Raw genomic sequence first — 16,511 nt, forward strand, 5'->3', positions numbered from 1 at the left:
ATGGCATGTGATAAAACCAAGCATAGTATATGTCCCATGTAAAAAGCAAATTGATTGTAGTTGACAGGAAAAACAATGTGTAATGTCAGTTCAAGCTTAACAGCATGTGTCACATTGATTCGTTGGAAGTGTTAAAGGAGAAACTTTTGTACCTTCTAGTAAGAAAAACGTTTCGGACAGAAGATTTTCCCACATGATATTCTCACATTTAGAATGTCAACACATGCACAGGGCTGTTCATTTCCTTGTACTTACAGGCAAAGTGCAGGGTTGAGTAAGGTGAAAAAAGAGCTCCATTCAGAAGTTTTATCTCAATTGCTTCCTGAAAACAGGTCCGGACACCAATCAGTGTAGAGCTGGGGAGTCAGGTTGTTCCTGTCTAAACAGGAAGTCCTGTAAATTGCCAAAACACCAAGGACTTGCTGGTCTGAGACAACAGGCCCCCTTCAGGCCCACATTTCCTCTATATTCCTGTTTAACAAGCCAGCAGTCCATCAGCTCTATCTAAAGCTTTCTTCCTTTAGCACATATAAGACAGTTCCCTGTGTTTACTTTCAACAAAAAGTCATTAATCAGAGAAACTTCAATTCAAGTACAATGTAAACGTGGATTGTTGTTGTTGAAAATGTCACTTTTACTGTATGAGCCAAAATGTGCCGTTTTTGTGTTTGTCCCTTTAAATGCAAGTAAGCTGGTGCTCCCGCCTCCCTTTTCTGAAAAGGGGGTGGAGCTTCAAGAGCTCATGCTCCTGCATACATTAAACAACAAAACAAAAAAATCTTGCAATTGCAATCTGATTGTACTGTGCATAGTAAATGCGTGTTTAGGAATTACACAGATGAGGTGCATGGTGCGATAAAAATAAAACCATAGCTGGTCACATGGTGACTTCACATCCACTTCCATATGCAATTTTTAACTACCACATTCCACTTTTTTACAATTACACTGCCACCTTCTCGCACACCATGATTGGTCAATTATTAAAAAAATCTGAACGTTATTGGGCAAATTACTTTTCAGTCATTACCTTCAACAAATATAAAAACAAAGTCAAAACTCATATTTAGAAATCCTAGCCAGGACGTGTCCCGGAAATGTATGTAGGATGTATGGTAACCCACAAATAAAGGTCTATAGTCAAATGGGAATAGTAGCAATGTACAGAGCACAGCTCACAGACGTTGCTTTTAAACCTGCAGCTTTATGGTGGTCAAAGCAGAAAATCCACATTACCAACTTGAATCTGTTGCAAAGTCTTTCTTCTTCATGCAAGATTCCCATTTGCGTGGATTCCTGTTAAAATGTTTGGATTTAGTCTGTAAAAATCTAACAAATTATTTGAGAAAGTGTACAAACTTTTAAGATAATTAGTTAACTTATCACTTCTTTATATTTTATGAATTTATTTTGTTTAGTATCTAATGCTAGTGAGAAAAAGAAAAAATATCTATATTAATCTGCATATACAATGGAAATCGGTTATGCTCACTGCAGAATACAGAAGTCTGTTGTGCATAACCTGCATTACAATTAACAGACAATGTGAGTTATCTCAATTGATGAAAGAATTGTTCACTGTGATATGAAAGCTTAAAATATATTTCTAAGAAAATGTCATCAGTCAGTTGATTTGTGGTTTTCAAAAGAACTCAGCAGTTATTTTGCCAAGGGACACTGTATGCACTCATATAAAAGTGCTTCACGATGCCATAGAAGAACCTTTTTGTCTAAATGGTTCCATAAAGAACCTTTAACATCTGAAGAACCTTTCTGTTTCACAAAAGGTTCTTTGTGGCGAAAGAAGGTTCTTCAGATTATAAAAAGGTAAGAAAGAGATGGTTCTTTAAAGAATCTTTGACTGAATGGTTCATTGTGGAACCAAAAATGGTTCTTCTATGGCATCGCTGTGAAGAACCTTTTAAATGTCCTGCAGATTCTTGGCCTGAGGCCAGACTAGCAGTGCCCATGTTTAATTTACACCCTCTAGCAGCTTTTAACACAGGCAGCCAGACTCAAGCACCTAAACTCACCTCCAGAATTAATGCATCTCTGAGAGCTCTCCAACCTTTAGAGCTATAAGCACTTCCAGGAAAAGGTGGTAATTGCAGAAGGTGCTGAAATCCTCTTTCACCTCTCTCACTTGCTTACAGAAAGTGTCACAGCCCTCTAAATCTTCCCATTTACATTCAGTAAAGTAGAAAAATAAAAAAATAAAATGGTGACAGATTTATGAAAAAGGGGTTACAGGTGTGAAAGATTGCCGACATATATACTAACAGAATTTTCTGGGATCTTTCTGTCTCTGCTTTACTGTATGTGTCCTCCCACATAACATCATAAATGCACATGCTTGTAGACTGCTCTGGTTGGGGGGAAAAGCTATAAATGTTTGAAAAACTTGATTTACTCATGCATTTATTTTACACTATAACAATTTTGTAATGATGAAACTTTAATTAAATATTCTATCTATCTATCTATCTATCTTAACTATATCATCAACCATACCATTTATTTTTGCCTAAAATATTTACCTAAAGAACTGTATCCCTTAAATTAAACTTAAAGGGATACTCCACCTCAAAAATAAAATTGTGTCATTAATCACTTAACCCCGTATTGTTCCAAACCCGTAAAAGCTTCATTCGTCAGTGTATGATATTTTGAATGAAAACTGGGAGGCCTGTGACAGTCTTATTGACAGTCTTACTGACTGCCAAGTAAGTTTCTATGTCAAGGTCAAAAAAAGTATGAAAAGCATGGTCAGAATAGTCCATTTGCCATCAGTGTTTCAACCTGTGTGACTTTATGAAGCGATGAGAATACTTTTTGTAAATGAAGAAAACAAAAATAACGACTGTATTCAATAATTCCTTTGTCAACAGTTTCCTCTGTGTCTCCGCACCACAAGGATGCATGTTTTCTTTCAAATCAAAGCTAAATCCCTTAATATTTCAATAGTTTATGAACACATTTCATTTACATACACTCACCTAAAGGATTATTAGGAACACCATACTAATACTGTGTTTGACCCCCTTTCGCCTTCAGAACTGCTTTAATTCTACGTGGCTCTGATTCAATAAGGTGCTGAAAGCATTCTTTAGAAATGTTGGCTCATATTGATAGGATAGCATCTTGCAGTTGATGGAGATTTGTGGGATGCACATCCAGGGAACGAAGCTCCCGTTCCACCACATCCCAAAGATGCTCTATTGGGTTGAGATCTGGTGACTGTGGGGGCCATTTTATTACAGTGAACTCATTGTCATGTTCAAGAAACCAATTTGAAATCATTTGAGCTTTGTGACATGGTGCATTATCCTGCTGGAAGTAGCCATCAGAGGATGGTACATGGTGGTCATAAAGGGATGGACATGGTCAGAAACAATGCTCAGGTAGGCCGTGGCATTTAAACGATGCCCAATTGGCACTTAGGGGCCTAAAGTGTGCCCTGAAAACAACCCCCACACCATTACACCACCAGCACCAGCCTGCACAGTGGTAACAAAGCATGATGGATCCATGTTCTCATTCTGTTTACGCCAAATTCTGACTCCACCATCTGAAGGTCTCAAGAGAAATCTAGACTTATCAGACCAGGCAACATTTTTCCAGTCTTCTACTGTCCAATTTTGGTGAGCTTGTGCAAATTGTAGCCTCTTTTTCCTATTTGTAGTGGAGATGAGTGGTACCCGGTGGGGTCTTCTGCTGTTGTAGCCCATCCACCTCAAGGTTGTGTGTGTTGTGGCTTCACAAATGCTTTGCTGCATACCTCGGTTGTAACAAGTGGTTATTTCTGTCAAAGTTGCTCTTCTATCAGCTTGAATCAGTCACCCATTGTCCTCTGACCTCTAGCATCAACAAGGCATTTTCACCCACAGGACTGCCACATAGTGAATGTTTTTCCCTTTTCACACCATTCTTTGTAAACCCTAGAAATGGTTGTGTGTGAAAATCCCAGTAACTGAGCAGATTGTGGAATACTCAGACCGGCCCGTCTGGCACCAACAACCATGCCACGCTCAAAATAGCTTAAATCACCTGTTTTTCCCATTCTGACATTCAGTTCCCATTCTGATATTCACCCCTAAATGCATTGAAGCAACTGCCATGTGATTGGTTGATTAGATAATTGCATTAATGAGGAATTGAACAGGTGTACCTAATAATCCTTTAAGTGAGTGTATATTAGGTTCTTCAATATGTAATAATGGTCACATAAAACGTAAGCAGGTAAACAAAAAATATTTCATCTTAATCATTTTTTACTTAATTGTAATCAGTAATTTTACTCAATTACTGAATTAATTAATAACTTTTCATCAAATCATATTTCACCAGTTGTTTGCTAACTGGAAAACTCTGCTAAACAGCAAAATAACTATATCAGTTCTGTCCAGAAAAAAAATAAAATAACAAATAAATAAAGGAAATACATTTTCATCAAGTGTTAACTTGAACAGTTTTTAAATAATAGGTTGCTCTGTGAATACTAATGTTAATTAAAGAAATTATGGTTGCAGTTTAAATCACAGGGCAGCTCACTATTATGCTTCTCAGCAAGACGCTTAACCATAGAGTCCTTCTAGAGGGAACTTCCTATTACTTTTGATTAAAGTGCCTGCTAAAAGGACTGTAAGCATATGTGGGTGTATGATTGTTAAAAAGATGTGGGTGTATTTTAGGTTTAAAAGAAAAATGTTAAGTAAATTTAATAGGTAAAGCTTGTCTCTATTCCCCTTTATGCATTTCAACCAATAAATTGTATGGATACTTGCATAATAAAAGCAAAAAATAGATAGTGAGCATGTATCCACAGCTGTCATATTTCATATTCAGCCCACATGCAGGTATGTGTATAAACATAACTGTCTACATCTCCCTCGCTGCCACACTGATTTATATATTAATCATAAATAGGGAGCTTTTAGCTAGTGTTTCAAAGTGATGTTGAAGAAAATTATCTAGAGAAAGACCATGTGCAGGGTTGAATGCTGCCAGATCTCCTTAATATCCATGAGAGGGAGATAAATCATACGTCTCTTAGCTCTAAGTGGTTTGTTTGCTGCATGAATAAATATCTGACAAATTGAGTAGGAAAGCACATCATTTAATGGGACTGTCACCCACTTGAAAAGCTGAGAGATTGTGTAGCTGAAAACAATGGTAGTGTTTGATGCTCTGTGTCTGTTTTCTTCTGAGGAGCAGAATTATGATCTTAGTTCTCAGCAACACAGAAATGTGACATCTTTTATATAAAAATATTCAGGCAGCTGTAGAATGTTATGTGGTCACACATCATCGGTGTTGAAACAATCTTACCATGCAATAACCAGGTCCATCTGCCTGAAAGACTGCATGTGGCCTTTCTGGTTCAGATACCAAATGACTCTAAAGCAGCCTGACCAACCAGTCAAGTGACTTCTCATTATTCCCTTTCCGGATAGTAAAACTGTCTTTAGCTATGTTTGAAATAACCAACTTCTATGCAACTCATACAATTTTTGCGTACCATTTTTACAGTATGCAATCTGTATATGTATTTCTATGTATTTTATAGAATACTTGGTTGACCCACACTCTTAAAAATTGTCAAGTCAATAAGAATACAGTCCAGTGTACTACAGTATGTAAAGGCATGTTCACGCCTAGAATGATAACTATAATGATAAGTAGCCTGAAAAAATCATCCTAAAAGTGATTTTAACAATATTGTTTGTCTGTGCCATTATTGTACTGTGGAATCTGCTATTCTTTAAAATCTGTACAAATTTTTACAGCTCTGTCTTTAGTTATAGTTATCATCCTGTGTGCGAATATGCTTTTATCAAGTAATTTTCCATATGGATCTTGTACAGGTGTTTCCCCATATTTAGAATTTTTGTGTTGTTTTAACATTTAATCAAATTATTTGAATTTACCTCTGTTTGTTTTGGAATAAACTGAAAATTGATCCTGCAAAAGTATTTTACTTCATATAAAAAGATATATATGAATATATAAAAGCTAATAATGGCACAGAGATTAAAAAATAGCCTTTTGCCACTCTACGTTAGTGAACATTGGATTGATGGACACATTGGATTAATATGCTCATCCCCATATGAATCCAAGAATTATTGAATCTTATCAGTGAGTACACTATGTAACTTTTGGTTCTCAAGATTTAAAAAAATAAAATCACAATGCATCTTGTGAAATTGTGCTTCAGCTCTGTTTGTCTGAATGGACGATTGTGTTTGGAGGTACCAGTGTACACTTGGATACAAAACATCTTACAAGAGTGGAGATTTAAGAAAAAAAATGTTTGCATAAACATTTTTTGTTAAACTGGTTGAAAGAGTCTTGAAATCCTGATAGCAGTAAATTATTAAAGTGTTCTAAATTATTAAAATATATTAAAATATTATATTGAAGTCTCAGGACCATAAAATGGTCTACCAATCATTACATCCAGTCCAAATGTAGTGATATGATGTCCTACCTTGCCTCTCAACCTAGGTATTTGCAATACCTTAGCACAGCCAATAGCGAGAGTTCGGGCGTAGTCACTGTAGCAGGCTGAGCCAAAGGGTGTTTATCAAAGACCTAACAAAATACACAGATGCAGACAAAGAGGTTAAATGAGAACAAAAACAGGCTGTATTTTTACAAGATGGAGGAATTGGATGGAAAAAATGTTTCAATCGGTGCTACAAACTTACAATGAAGTTTCTTCTCGACAGGAAAAGTTACAATTATTTCTAATATGTAAGACTTTCATATACATATATTCCTCTTAATTGACTCCATGCATGGTCACTTCTAAGTTTTTTCTCAGGATGCTGGGCGCAGCCATTTGTAAATTTAATGTCTTGCTTCTGGTGTTATTCGCTTCCAGCTATTTTTAGCTGTAAAAAAAAGCAGCTAACTTTGCTGCTTGATATTACAAATTGACGTGTCTTACCATATTATTATAATGTATTATCTTAATTATGAACACATTGGTTTGTAGTGATGGAAGAAACGAGTCTTTTCGAAGTTTTGCCTTGTAAAATGATTCAGTGTTCGATAGCGCTCTAAACACCACATGCTGGTGACGCCTGCTGGTCAAAACTCTGTAAATGTAACAAAAATACCAAAACATGCAAAAAGCAGCTTTTACCCAATGCAAAAGCTTTCTTAAAAGTACAATATAAGAAATGCAATTAAAATAGTAAAAAGTCTGTATAATGTGTTTTTGTTTTGTATTAATTTGCAAGGCTTGTTTTTTTTTTTTTTTTAATGAAGAGCTTGTTAAACAGATCTTTTAAACAGGCCAGAAAGAGACTATTAACTACTTCTCATCCTTTTAATTAACACAAATGTCTCGTTAAAATGTCTAAAAACTTAAAAAACTGATCCGAGATCTACACTGGTTTAATGGTTCACCACTGGAACACGATCTAAATGAACTTTATTTGTGGGTTCACACAGAGATCATCACCCAAACAGGAAACCATTAAAGGTACAATTTGTAAGATTTTGCAGTAAAATAGCCAAAAACCACTAAGCTAGTGTTATATATATTTTGTCCAGCTGATTACTAACAATATCTAATGTTTTCAGCTACTTGTGAGAAAATTCCCATTCTAAATTGTGACACAGGGCAGTGTAGTCGCCTGTCAATGACGTTTGTTACTGCCTTTACTGACGTAGAAACCACAATGCAACAGTGTCGTGGACAAATGCTGAAGAAATGTCTAGAGTCCAGCAAACCACAAGCTTGCTTCAAGCAGTTCCTTATTTACTTCTTCTTGCACGTTTTATGGTGGATTGTGTTACTTATTTATGGAACATAATTACTGTTTACCATCTGCCACTGGTTCTGTCAACAAGGACAGCTCCTGTAAATTTGTGTGTTGTTTTGATTCGTATCTTTACAGAAAACGTATGCCATGATAATGACCAACAAGATTAGTATTATGGGGTATACATGCAAAAAGCGGGGCATCGCGTCTCTAGACCTGCTCAAGGACACGTCTGATCCATAGTCTGATCACGTCTTTGCATTGACTTTGTATGTAATCTACTCACACAAATCGTTAAACTTGCATTTGAAAATTATGACATCAAGCACAACATTTATAAAAACTTTACCTCATCCGTTAAATCCTCCATTTATATTTCCATCTAATTGATGGCCGTCAAACCACACGATTGTTATTGTTTTGGTAGTGCTCCCACTCGTGGCAGGTCCTACAAATTGTACCTTTATTGTATATAATATAAAGCACTGCTTCGAAAGCGCCCGTCACTGCTGGTTTGTAGTGCAACCAGTTTTACCGTTTACAGCATTTTGTTATTTTTCTCGTAATGTTCCTATAGTTGCTAATGAACCGAAAGTCTCGCACATTCACAGAAAATGGCTTACAACCGCATTGAAAAATAAGGTGGATTGTGGTATCCTCTTCTACACTGTAAAACCGAACAGTGAAATTAATCAAATGAAATTATTTAATTGCACTCAAATAATAACGAAAGTTCATTGGACTTAATTTAAATAAGTTCTGTTAACTCAAAAATTTGTTGTAGTGAGGTGAACTTAAAATGATTGTGTTTTCTAGTTCCCAGCATGCTTTGCATCAGAAAACAAGGAAAATAAATTTTGAAATTAAGTGTTATTTTGTGATTAACAAGATTAACATAGAGGGACATAAGTTAATACATAAATGTTGTGTTATATTAGATTTTACAAAGGTTTATGTTATGTTGGATTTGTAGTGTTACTGTTGTGGTGAAGAGTAGAGCCTGTGGTTAGACTGAGGATGGACAGCAAAAGCCTAATTTTGAGTGTATTTCCCACATTATAGGAGTTGAAAAATAGATAAAATTATGAGTGAATTACTCCCTAATTATAAGTTCAGAAATATAATTATTTAAGATAACTCTGAGATCATTTAAGGCAACTGGAATTAAATTTTTTAAGTTTATGTAAACTTAAAACATTTAAAAACATCACTTAAATTTTTTTGTGTAATCTGTTACAAAATATTTTTTGAGTTCTGTGAACTTATCAGGTTTTACAGTGTAGCAAATCTAGCTGGCTGGATAATGCAGCTTTTGCAAGAATGTGATCAGCACTTAAATAGAGTGTATTCACCTCAAGTTTTTATGACTCCTTAGAGACAGTAGCAATAACAACATCTCCCGGTAATCTACATTTGTTTGATTCGATTGTTCGATTATAATTGTTTTTTTTTTTAATGACGTCTATTCGATATCGATTTTCAAAAGACGTGAATCTTTTCCGATATTTATTTCAGCAAACATTTAAAAGAAGATTTGATTAATGTGAATCTTTTCATTAGTCTTCTCCAATAGATGCCACCCTCTTATTTACCTTGCGTGATTTCACAACAGAAAGCCTGTCACTCATTCAGATCTTATCATGGCGGAGAAACTGCTGACAGGAACCAAGAACAAAGCGTGATTTACTATGCTCAGGTAAAATTATATAGTAATACTACAAATCTGTGAAAGCATTTGACATCACTCATAAAGGCGCCATAATTTCTGCAATGAATGAATGAACGGCAGATGGAGCAACGCACTTTGTTTACACAAGCACAGACGACGCTCTCATTGTTTTCAACCTCTGTCGTCTCACTGAGAGACGTTTTTTTATACAAATGCTACTGAAATGTCTAAAGAAATGACCAGTAAACATCAGTTTACAAATGGTGAATTTATAAAAAGAAATTAAGAGCCACAGGCCTGTTTTTTAAACCTTTTTTAAAAAAAAACTTTTTTAGACATTAATGGGGCCATGTAAAATGTTCTTCTTAATTTTTCTGGTAATCAGATGAAGGCATAAAACAATTTAATTTATCAACATCAAATGGAAAACCCTTTTATGTTTTGGCAAACAAGGTGCTCCACAACAGAGGTTTACGGTTAAAATTAAAAAGAAAACAAATGTGATTATTCCTTTAAAAATAAAGAATTATTAATATTTATTAGTAGTAGCATTGTTGTCATATTGAGTCTTAAGACTGCTAAATAGTAATATATTTTTGATGGTTTCTTCACGTTTAAATAAACTTTTATTTTGACGGTTTGCCGTGAGGAACTTGTAGCCGCTGTGTTTGTGACATGACTGTAGTTTTGTCAAATTAAACAATAAAATGCTAATGAAGTGACTCTCAGTGCAGCTGGGGATGAAACTTGTGTATTCATATCATCATAGTGATACATCCTTATCCTTATATGAAAATAGGCCTATTACTGAACTATTTTTAAAGTGTATTGGCATGTTTGAAACATTATGTAAACGATTAAATCTTCATAATTTAATTTTAAATATATCTCAATTTACAATGTTACAATTTAAAATGTAACTGAAAGTTATTCAAAATGTATCTGAATTCAATTCAACTTGTTATTCAATTGAATTATCTACACAGACTGTTTGGTTTTAAAGGATACCCAGCCTGTTGTTCTTGTGCTGCTGGGACAGCAGTGAGCATCATATCCTCCCATACAGAGCTGCACTAAAATGGAGCAGAGCTGGCATGAACCTAGAACAATGATAAATGGTAAGTAAGATAATTATCAAATACTTCAATGAATGACATAATTAAACTTTGATCAGTAATATTAACATGTCCCATTGGTATGCCTAGAGAGTCAAGCCAGTGCCTTGTTATTGGGATGGTGGTCCTGTTTGCAAGCCCAAATGTGAGAAAACCCAATGAGTAATTAAGGTAGGAGTAGACTGTCTAATACTTTTACATCATCTTTTATCTTGCTATATTCATAATGTATAAAATGCCTATTATATGATTAGCCCTAGCAGAAAAAACATTGGATATGGCACCATTCATAATGTATACATTTACATGTACATTTAGTCATTTAACAGACATTTTTATCCAAAGCTACTTACAAATAAAGATGGAAGAGATGTGTTTTTATCTGATTCTTAAAGATGGCTAAGGACTTTGAGTTGGGAAAATCATTCAATCATTTCGTATTCCTTAAAATATCTCCCTTTTCACTGAACTCAGAGCAATGTAACTTTAACAGCAACATTACACAATAACCATAGTTCAAAAAGTGAAATCATAATCAACCACCCCTTTAAAAAATACGTACATAATGCATGAAATGTGGGCATCAAGAGAGAAAAATAAATAACATTTATTTTCTTCCTCTGTCACAAAGTACGCAATATCAGTATTTACCATTCCATTTTTTGTTTCTCCAACTTCACTCTTTATAGTAGCTGTCCTTGCTCTGGTCACAAAAACCATGTTGTGGGATGTCATAGTGAGTCTCCAAAAGGCCATTAAATGGTTCTAAATCTCAAATCTAGATTAGATGTGAAACACGTTTTTGTAAAATACCCACCACACAAAGTATTAGTTAGTCTGTCTGCACTGAACCTGATGGTTATTTTAAAAATATTATTTTAATATAATCATATGAATCATTCATTGACGAAAGATCAAGGCTGGTAATGCACTCACGCATTTGCAGAATACAGATTGGAAGCTTTTAAGCGCCCTGAGATTTCATCAGAAATATATAGGCTAAGTGTCCGATGTAGTCAATGTAAACCGGGCTCACACTACAGGAATTTTGGGCTGATTTATCTCAATATTCTCTTCCCGAGAATTGGAGACATGGCATATGTAAAAATTTAAATGTAAAATGTAAGCCAAGATTTAAAAAAAGAGCTTTAAAATATTTACACAGGGGCATAGCCAACCAAACCATTCCAATAGTCATTCACTGTTTTATTTTTGTACAGACCCTCCACATATCTTGTCCCAATCTGCTTCCAAGGCGACTGTGAACTATGTTAAAACACTGAAGGCTGAGTTGTTGACCGGTTACTTGGACAACAAGAATTGCAATTAGCTGTGAACTAACATGGAGACCCCAGGTTTGCACAGCTTAGTTCCAGTAATCTTCAACTGAAAGAATGTGCTCTGTAATATCGCCCTCACAAACCAAACAGCTCCCGTCCCGTCTTATCTGAAACTTGCAATAACCTTGTTTTCAGGCAGCATTTCTTAATAAATTCTTACAAATAATATGTGTGCAACCATATAAATCTAGGGCTGAATCGTGTTCCTGAATGGCATGGTCTTGGTTAGAGATGTCACACCCCATGTCTATCATCAGAATAGCATTTGCCCATGTGTAATGCAGCTTTAGAGTCGAAGCATATGCCCCTGTTTCGAAAACTTTCTCTCCATAAAACCACAGGAGGACTCAGTGCTGGGCTACGAAACATCTATTGAGAGTCATAAAGAGCCTCATTGTCATGAAAAAGGCAAATAGTTTGGAGAGGATTCACTGAAGCCAACGACATAATGCTTGTTGGTAGAAGGCCTCACTCACCAACACTCATCATGTACACTATTCGTGCATAACCTGCGCCGTGCCGGACTACAGGTGAAACAAAGAAGCGTCAGACTAGGATTATCTCAGCTCAGGATCAGTTCCAGATGTGCACGGTTTGCATTTATAAATGGCCTCCAGACAAATGCTCTTTATTAAACCGATTACCTCCACGTGGGATACATTTGTTTCCGCAGTGATTAGCTAGAAACGATCTGTGTTTACAGCAACATGGGTAGTGGTAGTGCAGGCTAATGTTTTTGTTGACAATACACTCCATTGGAGGGACGATTGTGCAGGTTTTGTTAAGTTCCAGCTCTGAGCTCTGTAGTTACTGCTTTGGGCCACATGTGTTTGAATGTGATCCAGAGCACCACCTACTCCTACTCTATAAACCAGTTGACACTGCTTGATGCGAAATCACATCATTCTAGTTTGCTTTATTCTGAATATTCCTTTGGGTGTTTTATGGAGCGGTGGTGGAAGTATTGCAAATAACTGGCCAATTTTCCAGATTTATTTCAAACAAATGTCAAACGAGACTAGTTTTCAAAAGTCAAGTTACAAAAAGATAAATATTAAATCTACATTTTCCATATCAATCAAAATGGTACGCTGTATTTGGTGCAGCTAAATACAGTGAAATATGCACCTTTGAGATGCCCCAAATTGAAATTCTGTGAAAACGTAACCAAAACGTTTTTCAATAGACTGTCGCTACGTTTCAAACGGGATTAATCAGCCTCCAAAGAATAATCTTTGTCATTGTATTGAAGGGTTGTTCCAAAAACCAAAGTGCTTAAAATTGGCCACCCACAGGTGCCTTTGGAATGAAGGATTTTGAAGAGTACAACTGATGGAATCTTTGCTCCCATGATCCTCTGCACAGGTTTTAATGTGCAAGGATGGCACCTTCAAAATTGTCTTGGCAAATGAAGCAGAAGTGTGCTTTTTTCAAGTATGTGTCAGAAAGTGCTTTGGCACATGGAGTCCTGGTTGCTAAACTTTGTTGAACATCATCTTCGTTACTGACCTACACCTGTGATTACACTAGGAAATTGGTGTGAACTTAAAAGAGAACAGATTTCATACATCCACTTAAATCATCTTGAGACCAGTTGGTTAAACAAGTGACATTCATACTTTTTAAAACTTTGTTACATTTAACCCCAGGAAAGAGTGAATCACATAAAAACCTTCCCTTCCCGGGATGGTCACCAATGGATACAGAAGCCACAAATAAAAAAAAAAATGGTCCAGCAGTTACTGTTTTGCTTAAAATTTCTGGAAAGCACTCAATGTATTTAACAACATATAGAGGGCTGAGTAGTCCGTTACACCCCATAATCATTTGAATGAGATCAAGTAACAATACAGGTGCTGAACGGTTTGGCCGGTTTGAGCGCATCTATTGAGTGCCAGCAGTTTGTGAGATCATCAGGGGAAATAAAGCCCAAACAGTGAAAAGGCTTAAATGATGGCAGTACCTGCTTTGAGGGCCACATCTGACTTTTATTAAAAGCACTTTGAGAGGAAATAATAACAATAATCATAATCAGGGCAAGATGCTTGCTGCCCTGTGTTGCGTCACTCACACTAAAAGCTAAGAGGGGACCATCTGCTCTGTGCAAAACTTTTCAGACTGAGGCACGTTTCTTTGCAATCAAATTAATACTGAACACTTGACACAAAGAAACATTAAAATGTATAATATCTCTAATACATTGATATAGGTGCTATCCAAGTCTACATCAAGCGTCTTTTTCCAGGATCTCTCTCACAGATCCTATTCAGTTTAAATATTACTACCATGACTAAAAGCACATTCATATTGATTTGCTTTGGCTTGATTTTTTCCAAGCCATGTTTTCAAATTTAGGCTGATGAGTTTTGTATGTATATAATTTATCTGCATTAAAAATATTAATAATAAAGTAATAATTTGTCTCCTACTTTTCTTTTTTCTGATATTGAAAATCTAAATCCAAAGCCTCTCTGCTGTCTCTGGCCTGTTTAAATAGAGGTGAAAGCTTTCAATCACTCGACATGTTCAGACTCTACTGCATGGGGGATGCTGGTACTCCACCGGGGCTGAGGGCCTTGAGTTTGCGCTTATCAGACACATTCCCAGCATCTCACTGCAGAAAATACTGTCCATGGGTAATGTTTGTTTTCCTTGAGAAAGTTTGGGAATATAGCAAACCACGGAAGCCTGTAATAGCAGTTTCTGTTTGTTTTTTATCGGATTTGTTTGAAATTTGATCTCTCCAGAACAGAATCATCTCATTTGTTTAGCTGTTCTAGATGGATTGATAATGTCTTCTTGGGCAAGAATGTCATTAGAAGCGTCTGTATAATAATAATAATAATAATACAAATTTTACAACTAGTCCTTTAGTCTCTCAGTCTGATTGGGCAAGTCATTCTCTGAGAGTCTTCGTACACAGTTCATCAGCACTGGGACTTTTCACTTTTAAGATCACTCTGCTTTCTTCAGGTTATGTCAGATATGCCATTCAAGAATGAAAGCTGTCTTTAATGTGAAAGTCACCGAATCATTCACTTAAATGATTTGTTCATTAACACGAACCTGGTTTCCATTACAGATTTGCACAAAATAATAAATGTTGATAAAAAATTATTGTGAAATTATGATGTTTCCATTAACCAATGTTATGTGACTAAAACATTTTTTCTCTCTTTCGCGATGCCTTACCTGCGCTGTTCAGAACTGTGCTCATCTATGTGACAGTTGGTCTCTAGCCAAGTATTTCATCCATTAAATTGAAATACTTGAATTTTTATTTCCCTTTCCCCACCAGCACTGCTTTTGCAGATGTTTCTCTTTTCCAAAGGATACTTCTGTTTGAGAGCTTTCCATTTGGAGCATAATATTTGACATGGCTTCTCCAAGCCCTTCTCTCTCATATCGGTTTTCGAGGTCCTGATAATTTGTTTAATATCTTTTGATGTTTTCAATCCAGTACTCTCATAATTCTCTTATTTATTTATTTTGTTTAATAAAGAGTTCTGTCTTCTGTTCAAACATACCGCAACAGCTTAAAAAAATTACCATGTGACTTTTACATATGCCCGGTGAAAAAAAAATAAAGAAATATTCCTTTTTCGAATTGCATGAAAAATCACCTTATTCAAATGTAAAACCTTTTTTGCAAGATATATATATATATATATATATATATATATATATATATATATATATATATATATATATATATATATATATATGGTAGTTTTTGCAAAATTGGCATGTTTCCATCATGCATATATGTCTATCATGACAACTCTCTGATGATTTTAACGTGGCAATGGATATATGTATTTGGTCTTGGTAGAATATATCTGCTAGACTGCTACTGCTGCTGAATTGCTGCTGCTGTTGGTTAGTGCTGTAGTAGATTATTGCTACTGCTGCAAATCAAGTACAGAAACTTGCTAGTGCCAGTCCATATATGCCTATATGCCGATAGGGTGCTGTGAGTATGTAAGAAATACTGCTGCTGCACAAATACCATATATAATAACCCAAAGCAGACATGTGAAGCTGGGGAAGGTGGAGGGTTTCAGAGGAACTGAAAGTGCGCTGCGAACTGTTCTAGTGAATGCTAACCAACCATTTATGTAAAGCAGCAAGTTTATTATTTGCATATGCATTTTCATCCAAAGAAAGACACATAATCAAGTTTAGCCTATATAAAAGATGCACCTTTGTTTTTCTGCCATTTAAGACTAAATCAATCAAGGGATGTAACCCTGTAAAGGGATGAGATTTATATAGATTAAGAATCGCTCGTCAACCCAGAAGACCTCATTTAGTTTCGTCTTGTTTTCAGGAACATTGTTGGACAGTTTGGTGAGCACATATATGTATATATATAATGTCAACAAACACTAGACTCCTCAGTAGTTACTGGAAAGGCCACCACTTCAGAGATGTTTTCAAGAATTCCACTGAAAGCGTCAGTGTGACACTTGAAGTACCATTCATTTGAAATGCAATACCTTTGCACAATAGTAGACAACCACTTTTATGAAAGCCATAAATACCATTATAAAAGTTGACGTCCTGACCTGGCAAAAGCCATATTTGTTTAGATTTTGATGCACATTACAGT

At 35.7% G+C, this 16,511-nt stretch overlaps 1 protein-coding gene across 1 annotated transcript in view; it reads right to left on the reverse strand.

Moving 5' to 3' along the window:
* Window positions 1–6,596, reverse strand: part of LOC128002441 (AT-rich interactive domain-containing protein 3A-like) — a 148,310-nt gene extending 141,714 nt beyond the window's left edge. The window contains exon 1 of the mRNA XM_052592445.1: window positions 6,491–6,596. The gene's annotated coding sequence lies outside the window, so the exon portion shown is untranslated. The remainder of the gene's footprint in view (window positions 1–6,490) is intronic.
* Window positions 6,597–16,511: the final 9,915 nt, after the last annotated feature.

This window comes from Carassius gibelio, chromosome A5, assembly GCF_023724105.1.
Source record: "Carassius gibelio isolate Cgi1373 ecotype wild population from Czech Republic chromosome A5, carGib1.2-hapl.c, whole genome shotgun sequence".
NCBI classification, from domain to species: Eukaryota; Metazoa; Chordata; class Actinopteri; order Cypriniformes; family Cyprinidae; genus Carassius; species Carassius gibelio.